Raw genomic sequence first — 11,099 nt, forward strand, 5'->3', positions numbered from 1 at the left:
TTAGAAATAACCACTCCTCTGCCCTGGGATTTTTAGAGTTGTTTTTTTTTTTTTTTTCCCAGTTTGTATCTATAATAATACTTCAATGAGAATATTCTTGTTTATACATATTTACACATCGTCCCATTGTTTCCTAGAATTGCAAGAGAGTCTATGCTTTTTCTTTTAACTTTTTATTATGAAAAAGTTCAAACACAACCCTTTTTATTTTTTTTAAGATTTTATTTATTTATTTGACAGAGAGATCACAAGTATACAGAGAGGCTGGCAGAGAGAGAGAGAGAGAGAGAGAGAGAGAGAAGCAGGCTCCCTGCTGAGCAGAGAGCCCAGTATGGGACTCGATCCCAGGACCCCGAGATCATGACCTGAGCCGAAGGCAGCGGCTTAACCCACTGAACCACACAGGCGCCCTAAACTCAACCCTTAATAAAAAAGATTTATTTATTTGAGAGACAGAATGCGCGCATGGTGGGGGTGGGCAGAGGGGTGGCAAGAGAGAGTCTTAAGCAGACTTCATGCTGAGAGTGGAGCCTGATGTAGGGCTCGATCTCTCGACCCTGAGAACAGGACCTGAGCAGAAACCAAAAGTCGGGCGCTTAACCAGCTGCTCACCCAGGTGTCCCCAATCCTTTTTAAAAAGTCAGGTTTATGAAGGTGTTATTTACCTGCAGTAAAATTCATCCTTGTTAGCGTACAGTTCTATGTGTTGTGACAAATGCATACATTCCTGTAACGACCATCATAATCAAGACAGAACAGTTCATCATGCCTGCTGCTCGGTAATTCCCTTGTGCATTTGCTGTCAGCTTCTCTTCCCACACTCATCCTTTGGTAACTACTGATCTGTTTTCTGACCCTATGATTTCGCCTTTCCCAGAATGTCTTATATATTAAATTATACAGTATGTAGTGTTTTGAGTCTGCCTTCTTTACTTAGCATTCATTTGTGTTCTTGCATATCAGATTTGTTGCATTTTATTGCTGCATTTTTCTACTCTATGGATGTACCACAGTTGTTTATCCATTTACCAGTTGAAGAACATGTGGGTTGTTTCCAGTTTTTAGCGACCAAGAATCAAGCCACTGTAAACATTGGGGTATGAGTTTTTTTTTTTTTAAGATTTTATTTTTATTTATTTGACAGACAGAGATCACAAGTAGACAGAGAGGCAGGCAGAGAGAAAGGGAGAAGCAGGTTCCCCGCTGAGCAGACAGCCTGATGCGGGGCTCGATCCCAGGACCCTGGGATCATGACCTGAGCTGAAGGCAGAGGCTTTAACCCACTGAGCCACCCAGGTGCCCTGGGGTATGAGTTTTTGAATGAACCTATTGTTTTAGTTGTTCTTGGGTGGGAGTAACAGTGGGAGTGAACACCCTGTGCTGTATGGTTGTATGGTAAGTATATGTTTCACTTTGTAAGAAACAGCCAAACTGTCTGTCGTTGTGGTTGTACTATTTTTCATTTCCACCAGCAATGTGTGAGAGCTCCAGTTTTTCCAGTATTGGGCATTGTCTGTGATATATCTATATATGTATATGCATGTGTATATACATAAAACAAAACAACAAAAAGTAGCCATCCTAATAGGTCTGTTGCAGTATTTCTTTTTAATTTGGGGTGTGCTCCTTTTGAGTTTTTTCTTCTTCTATATTTATTGTAATATTGCCCTCCTTAAAGGTCATATTCCTCCAATGGTATATACATAAGTTGTCACTCTTTCCTTCTTTCTCTGGAGAGATAGAGAAAGGACCCTACAATTGGTGTTCCATAGCTAGGCAAAAATTTAGTATTTTTCTCTCCCTCATAACCTTTTAGCTATTTTGCAGAAATAAGATTCACTTGTACCATGGTTAAATTTTTATACAACAAATCCCATCTTTTCATGGATTTTCAGCATAAAGTGAGAGATATGCTCAATTGGAGGAAATTTTGGTTTAAAGGTGAGTAAAGTCTACATTAGAGAGTGTAGCAAGCTGCTCGAAGACACATTGAAACAATGAAGAAGAAACAACAACAAAAAAAGGCACAAAAACAAAGCAACAAATAAAAGACATATATTGAAAGTAAACCCACCACATTCTAAGAAGTAATAACACCAAAATAATTTATATTAATGCAAAATACTGCTTGTCAAAGCAGCTCAAATAACCAAGCAGGAGAAAACCTGAATTAAATGAACCACATTGCACCAGTTCACTCAGCTTCTGTCAAATTTCAATATATTTCCATAGGATTGCATTAAACTCTTGGGTTATTATGACTTGGTTTTTGGTATTTTGTGGAAGCTGTTGACATGATTGAACTAAAGTTAAATGGAAACCCAAACACAGCCTTGGCAAAAATCCAGACTGTAGTAAGAAATAAACAGAGGGGGCGCCTAGGTGGCTCAGTGGGTTAAAGCCTCTGCCTTTGGCTCAGGTCATGATCTCAGGTCCTGGGATCGAGCCCCGCATCGGGTTTTCTGCTCAGCAGGGAGCCTGCTTCCTCCTCTCTCTCTCTGCCTGCCTCTCTGCCTACTTTTGATCTCTGTCTGTCAAATAAATAAATAAAATCTTTAAAAAAGAAAAAAAGAGAAATAAACAGAGGAACACACTTATCCAAACACATGGCAGAAGAAAATACCAAAATCCCGTCAACAGGCATTGTGCATTGAATAAGCTCTCTACCCTGTAACTGGGAGTTTGGCTTTGGCATGGTAAACTCCTCTGTAACAAAATATATGTATATTCTTATCTTTTACTACAGAAAAAGAAAAGCAAATGTTGGCTTAAAGATAGCTAAAACACTCAATTTATTTTCTTCTTAGTATAAGATCCACAAGTCAGTTGTTAGATACCTCGTACATTATTGTTGTTGTTGTTGCTGTTATTTTTAGATGGGGAAGGAGTGGGGAGGGGCAGAGAGAGGGGGGCAAATACAGAATCTTAAGCAGGCTCCATGTCCAGCTTGGAGCCCAGCGCAGGCTCAATCTCACAACTGTGAACTCATGACTGGAGCTGAATTCAAGAGTCAGACACTTACTCGACTGAGCCACCCAGGAATTGCTACCTCATGTTAATTTTTTATATTTAACTTTTAATTTTATCAAAGCAGTATAGGTACATAGTTTAAAAAGCCAAATAGATTGCTAAAAATCATAATACTCTATTCTCATATCCAACTTGTATTTCTTCAATAATTGCAACTTTTTAATGGTGTCTTGCAGTCTAGCACTCTAAATTTTGTTTTATTTTATTTATTTATTTATTTTTTTGAGAGAGAGACAGATAGCATAAGTGGGGAGGAGAGGGAGAAGCAGGTTCCCAATTGAGTAGGGAACCTGCTGTGGGGCTGGATTCTAGGACCCTGGGATCATGACCTGAGCTGAGCCACCTAGGTACCCCTAGAACTCCAAATTTTCCAAAAGCATGTTTATGCTGCTGTTCCTTTCTCTTTTTTAAAGATTTTATTTATTTATTTGACAGAGAGAGATCACAAGTAGGCAGACAGGCAGGCAGAGAGACAGAGGGGGAAGCAGGCTCCCCGCTGAGCAGAGAGCCCCATGCGGGGCTTGATCCCAGGACCCTGGGATCACGACCGGAGCCAAAGGTGGAGGCCTTAACTCACTGAGCCAGCCCCCAGGTGCCCTGATTTTTCAGTTTTAGATATTATCTTTTAAAAGACATTTTTAATATTTTTAATTTTAAAAATATTTTTATTTATTTATTTGAGAGATTGAGAAAGCACAATCAGGGGGAGCTGCAGGCAGAGGGAGAGGGAGAAGCAGGCTCCCTGGAGAACATGATGTGGGGCTGGATCCCAGGACGCCACCCAGGTGCCTCTCTCTCTCTCTCTCTCTATATATATATATATATATATATATATATATTTTTTTTTTTTTTTTTTCTTAAGGAGGCTCCATGACCAGAGTGGAGCCCAGTGTGGGACCTGAACTCACAACCCTGAAATCAAGACCTGAACTGAGATGAAGAGTCCAAGCTTAACCGACTGAGCCACCCAGGCGCCCCAGATATTATCATCTTTTAATTTCCAACTACAAAAGATCAGGATTTACCTCATCATGTGTTACTCCCCAACACATTTCTACCCTATCCTCCTGATATAGTTATTATATATATATTTTTAAAGATTTTATTTATTTATTTATTTATTTGACAAGCAGAGATCACAAATAGGCAGAGAGGCAGGCAGAGAGAGAGAGGGAAGCAGGCGCCCCGCTGAGCAAAGAACCTGATGCGGGACTCGATCCCAGGACCCCGAGATCATGACCTGAGCCGAAGGCAGTGGCTTAACCCACTGAGCCACCCAGGCGCTCACAGTTATTATATTTTTAATTGAAGTATAATTAACATAACAATGTTACACTAATTTCTGGTGTGCAATACCATGATTTGACAATTCTGTACATTGCTCGGTGCTCAGCAAGGTAAGTGTATTATTAATCCCTTTCACCTATTTCACCCATCCCTCCATCCACCTCCCCCCTGGAAACCATCAGGTTGTTCTCTGTATTTAAAACTGATTTTGTGGGGCGCCTGGGTGGCTCAGTGGATTAAGCCGCTGCCTTCGGCTCAGGTCATGATCTCAGGGTCCTGGGATCGAGTCCCGCATCGGGCTCTCTGCTCAGTGGGGAGCCTGCTTCCTCCTCTCTCTGTCTGCCTCTCTGCCTACTTGTGATCTCTCTCTGTCAAATAAATAAATAAAATCTTTAAAAAAAAAAAAACTGATTTTGTGCACCTGGGGGGCTCAGTTGTTAAGCATCTGCCTTCTGCTCAGGTATTGATTCGAGGGTCCTAGGATGGAGCCCCACATCAGGCTTCCTGTTCAACAGGGAGTCTGCTTATTCCTCTCCCTCTGCCTGCCTCTCCCCCTGCTTGTTTTCTCTCTCTCTCTCAAATAAATAAATAAAATATATTTTTTTAAAATCCCCTTTTTTTTTTTTTGGTGAGCTTTTTGCCTCTGTGTAGTATGCCCACTTCCCTTTCTGCCTCCACTGACACCACTGAGACCCCTGGAAAAGCTTGTGGGGAAGGGGGCAAGAAAAGAAGCAAGTTCTGAAGTTTACCCTGTGACTGCACTCACCCTGTAGAAGATGGAATCATGGATGCTGCCCCTTTTGAGCAGTTTATTCAAGAGAGATTCAAAGTGAATAGAAAAGCTGGGAATCTTGGGGGAGGGGTTGTAACCATGGAAGAGAACAAGAGCAAGATTATTTTACCTTTTGAGGTGTCTTTTTCCAGCAGACTTTTGAAATATTTCCTGAAAAATATTTGAAAAATAATCTACGTGATTGGTTGTATCTAGTTGCTAACAGCAGTTAAGAATTGTTATGTCTAGACTTATCAGTGCGAGGAAGAGGAGGAAGATGGAGATTAAAACTCATTTACCTGGAATATTTTTTAAAAAAGATTTTATTTGACAGACAGAGATCACAAGTAGGCAGAGAGGCAGGCAGAGGGGAGGGGGAGCACGCTTCCTGCTGAGCAGATGCAGGGCTTTATCCTAGGACTCTGGGATCACAACCTGAGCCGAAGTCAGAGGCTTTAACCCACTGAGCCACCCAGGCACCCCTATCTGGAATGTTTTATATGAGTTCTTGAATAAAACTTGGGAACCAAACAAAAAAAAAGTCTGTTTTTTTTTGGTTTCTTTGTTTGCTCGTTTGTTTTCTTTCTTAAATTCTACATATGAGTGAAATCATACAGTATTTGTCCTTTTCTGTCTGACATTTCATTTAGCATTCTACCCTCCATGTCCATCCATGTAGTTGATATGGCAAGATCTCTCTCTCTTTGTTTTAATGGATAAAAACTATTCCATTACATTATATACTGCATACACCACAATTTCTTTATCCATGGATGGACACTTGGGTTGCTTTCATATCTTGGCTATGTAAAGAATGCTGCAACAAGGGACGCCTGGGTGGCTCAGTTGGTTAAGCAGCTGCCTTCGGCTCAGGTCATGATCCCAGCGTCCTGGGATCGAGTCCCACATCGGGCTCCTTGCTCAGCAGGGAGCCTGCTTCTCCCTCTGCCTCTGCCTGCCATTCTGTCTGCCTGTGCTCGCTCTCTCTCCCTCTCTCTCTCTGATAAATAAATAAAATCTTAAAAAAAAAAAAAAAGAATGCTGTAACAAACATAGGGATGCATATATCTTTTTGAATTAGTGTTTCTGTTTTCATTGGGTAGATAGCCAATAGTGGAATCACTGGATAATATGGTAATTCGATTTTTATTTTTTATTTTTATTTTTTTTAAAGATTTTATTTATTTATTTGACAGAGAGAAATTACAAGTACACTGAGAGGCAGGCAGAGAGAGAGAGAAGGAAGCAGGCTCCCTGCTGAGCAGAGAGCCCGATGCGGGACTCGATCCCAGGACCCTGAGATCATGACCTGAGCCGAAGGCAGCGGCTTAACCCACTGAGCCACCCAGGCGCCCCGGTAATTCGATTTTTAATTTTTCGAAAGACCTCCATACTCTTTCTACAGTGGCTGCATCAATTTGCATTCCCACCAACAGTTCTTGGGGACTCCTTTTTCTCCACATCCTTCCCAACACTTGTTATTTCTTGTCTTTTTGATTCTAGCCATTCTGACAGGTGTGAGATATCTCATTGTGGTTTTGATTTGCATTTCCCTAGTGATTAGATATTGAATCATAATTTTAGCTAAGTCAGCATTTAGAAAATCATCAATATTTACTCACAGCAGTGCATTTTCTTGTACAACTTTTAATTTCCCTTGAATTGATAATGCCCTTCCTTCTTCTCTTTGCTTTAATAGTTGCTTACTCATCTCTAAACTCACTGTTGAAAATGTAACTCTTTCATGTTCAAGTGTATCAAGTAACTGGTCATATCATTTTTTAAAAGGAATATTCCTCATGGAACTCTCTATCCTTCAGTTCTGAAGTTAGACTGACTTCTTTCAGGAAGCTTTTAATATATTTCCTTTACCCTGGATGTTCTATAATTTCATGAAAATGTATCATGGTGTAGGGCTTTTTTATTTCTTGGAAGATTGTTTTGTGAGCTTATTTGCCTAAAAGTTTTTGCACTTTGGCTCTGCCATGTTTTCTTAATTTTTCTTTGATAATTTTGTTTTATATATTCTCTTCTTCTGAAACTCCTATTAATTGTATGTTGAACCTTCTGGACTGGTCTCTAATATTCCCAACTTTTTCTTCTATTTTCCATCTTTTTGTTTCTTATTTATCTATTTATTTAAGTAATCTTTGCACCCAATGTGGGGCTCGAACTCATCAGGATCAAGATCAAGAGTTGCATGCTCTACCAACTGAGCCAGCCAGTCTCCCCTCCATGTTTTTGCTTATTCTACTTTCAGGGAGATTTGCTCAACTTTGTCACCTCTATTAAATTATTAATTTCTGCATTCATTATTTAATTTTCATAAGCTCTTTATTCCACATATGTTCTTTTTAAAAAAATATTTTATTTATTGATTTGACAGAGAAAGAGAGCATGAGTTAGGGAGAGGAGGAAATGAGCAGAGGGAGTGGGAGAGAGAGGGAGGAGCCGACTACCACTGAGCTGGGAGCCTGATGTGGGAATCAATCCCAGGACTCACAGAGGTTGACTTGAGCTGAAGGCAGATGCTTAACTGACTGAGCCACCCTGGTGTCCCATGAATGTTTTTTCTATAGCACTATTTTTTTAAAACTTTCACAAATACATTATCTTGTATCATGCTAATTTAAGCTTTCTTTTAAAAATTGTATTCTGCTTCTCTCTTTTTCCTCTAGTTTTTTTTTTTTTTCCAGTTTGTTTATTTTTGTGAAAAGCCTTTCTAAAATATTTGGTGATCCTTACCTATCCATTTACATTTAAGAGTGAGGCACTTAAGGGGTGTGTGTTACCATACATGGAAGTTTGTTGACTGGTAGACGGTACTGTGAGGGGATGGGACAGGTATCTGGCTATTTCCTACTGTTTTGTCAATACTTCTGGACTTTTCTGTAAGGCTGATCAGTTTCTCCAGACAGGAAAGCTTAACTTTTAACCTGAAGGTACACCCAATTGTATGATGGATGGAGGACAGAAAGAGGTTGGTTTGTGGTGGTGAGTTCTCACTGTTTGAAATATAGATTTTTTTGCTTTTCCTGCCAATTTTCATTACATTTAAAAAAAAAAGATTTTATTTATTTGTTTGACAGAGAGAAAGATCATAAGTAGGCAGAGAGGCAGGCAGAGAAAGAGGGGGAAGCAGGCTCCCTGCTGAGCAGAGAGCCCGATGTGAGGCTTGATCCCAGGACCCTGAGATCATGACGTGAGCCGAAGGCAGCGGCTTAACCCACTGAGCCACCCAGGCACCCCAATTTTCATTACATTTAACTTATGGCAGGTGTCTTTGAGTTTAGAATACCTTATTTTGACCTCTGTGGGTCAGAGCTGGGAAGGAATTCAGTTACTTTTAACATGAACTTCAGGGGCCCCTGGGTGTCTCAGTCATGAAGCATCTGCCTTCAGCTCCAGTCATGATCCCATCCTCCTGGGAATGAGCCCCAAGTTGGGCTCCCTGCTCAGCGGGGAGCCTGCTTCTCCCTCTCCAGTTTTCCTGTGCTTGTGTTCCTTCTCTCACTGTCTCTCTATGTCAAACAAATAAATACAATCTTCAAAAAAAAAAAAAATGATGGGATGCCTGGGTGGCTCAGTTGGTTAAGCAGCTGCCTTCGGCTCGGGTCATGATCCCGGCGTCCTGGGATCGAGTCCCGCATCGGGCTCCTTGCTCAGCAGGGAGCCTGCTTCTTCCTCTGCCTCTGCCTCTGCCTGCCATTCTGTCTGCCTGTGCTCACTCTCTCCCCATATCTCTCTGAGATAAATAAATAAAATCTTAAAAAAAAAAAAAGTGAACTTCAACCAAATCTATTTTAGTCCTCCCTTCACCCTCATCTTCAAGGGTTCTTAGTGCTTCCAAATTCCAAATGTTTGTGTAGCTCTAATGTGAATTAGTTTGTACCTCAATCTCCTGCAGGCTGTTAGGTTTCAACTTTCTCCTTTTCTAAGTTGATTACTTCTAATCTACCGGGATCTCTGAAGGGGATCCCAATAATGGCATTCCTTCTTTGATACAGGGGTCCTGAACAAGTCGAGAAATAAATCAATAAGGCAAATATGGAGGTAAACATACCATCTTTATTACTGTTAGAGGCCAGATTGGAGGTGTACTTTAGTATGGGAGTTAATGGGCCTGCTAACTGTGCCCAGAATGACAGCCTGGACAGAGTCAGGGTTCCCTGTGGAGGACCAAAGCAGAATTTTGTGTTCTGAGGAACAGGCTCCCTCTCCCAAGAGCAAGGAGGATGGAGCAGGGCAGAACATTCCACTTAGGGTGGGTGAAAAAATGTCAGAAAGACCAGTTACACTACCTGAGCTCTTTTCACAAGAAGTAAGACCTGAGGAGTAAGCAAGCCTTTCTAAACTACATGGTACATCACTTTCCAGATGTTAAGATTTTGTTGCGCTTGGGGCACCTGGGTTGCTCAGTCTGCTAGGCATCTGCCTTCGGCTCCTGGCATGATCTCCGGGTTTTCTGGTCAAGCCCCCGAATTGGGCTCCCTGGTCAGCAGGGAGTCTGCTTCTTCACCCTCTGCCTCTGTTCCTTCCCCACCCTCTTGTGCTCTCTTTCTCAAATAAATAAATAAAATCTTTAAAAAAGATGTTTTTGCACTCTCTCATCAGCTTTCTTCTCTTTGCTCACTCTCTCTGTCTTTTTGGGTGTAGATTTTTAAAAAAATTTTATTTATTTATTTGACAGAGAGACACACATCGAGAGAGGAAGCACAAGCAGGGGAAGTGGGAGAGGGAGAAGCACGCTCCCCCAGCAAGGGAGCCTGATGCGGGGCTCGATCCCAGGACTCTGGGATCATGACACAACCTGAAGGCAACCGCTTAATGACTAACCCATTCAGGGTCCCCTTATCCTGGCTTCTTGATTAAGACTAGAAAGAGGGGCACTTGGGTGACCCAGTGGGTTAAGTATCTGCCTTCCGCCCAGGTCATGATCCTGAAGTCGCTGGATTGAGCCCCGCATGGAGGCCCACATCTGGCTCCCTGGCTCCGCGGAGAGTCTGTTTCTCCCTCTTACCCTACCTCCTCTCATACTCTCCCTCCCTAAAATCTTAAAAAAAAAAAAAAAAAAAAAAAAGACTAGAAAGAGGTGGGTTACAAGGTATTGAGGTGAGGCATTGAGAGATGACATGAGGGTGGGGTCCATCGGTATGGGGGGGGGAGGCTCACTTTGGTGGACCCCTGTCTATGCTTGCTACAGTGTACTTTGCGATGAATTCATGGCCTATCTTCACATTCATTATTTCCAACATACTCTCCCATTCTGTCTAATGTATTCTGATATAAAAGTCCTACCATTTAACCTCAATAATCATGTCTTTCTTGAAACTCTTTGGCTTCATACAGTCTCCCACATCCAACCCCAAATTCACTTCATTCTTTTCTACCTGTTTCTCAGTTTCTTCCATTACTTTGGTAGACAATCCCTCTCTCCTCTTTCCCCTCAATCATGTTTTGCTCCCCTTTAACTGATAGCCTTCTTACTAAATATATTCTCTATGGGCATCTTATTTTTTTTTCTCATAGGGCCAACTATCACTCATATGTCTATGACTCCTAACTCAGAACTCTCTTTGGGATTCCATTCCAGAGTTCCAGTGGCTAGTGGTATGAGACCACACTACTTCTTCTCAAGCTGGTACTAAAATACACTTTCAGGGTTGTTTTTTTTATCTCTTTTGCCCCCCTCTCCCTTTTAAAACTCTTCCTCAATCCCTTTTCCTTGTTTTCCTATTATCTGGCTTCCTTTAGTCCGTGTGAAAACAAATAAACTTAACTGACACCAAATTGCCCTGTAAAGATGTCATTTTATACCAAAAGCTCTCCCTCTCCCTGTTTTCATCTTCACAAAATTTCCTTTTCAAGAATTTAAAGGAAACACTTATCCAGGAGAGACAATCACTATTTTGTTTTCCTAAAGTATTTAACATGCTAACTACCAAATATCTACATTTTAAATGTAAGCCTAATTGAGGAGTTGGGTGTCTCTGTGTGGGAGGAGGAGGGG

Source organism: Mustela lutreola, chromosome 10 (assembly GCF_030435805.1).
Source record: "Mustela lutreola isolate mMusLut2 chromosome 10, mMusLut2.pri, whole genome shotgun sequence".
NCBI lineage: Eukaryota > Metazoa > Chordata > Mammalia > Carnivora > Mustelidae > Mustela > Mustela lutreola.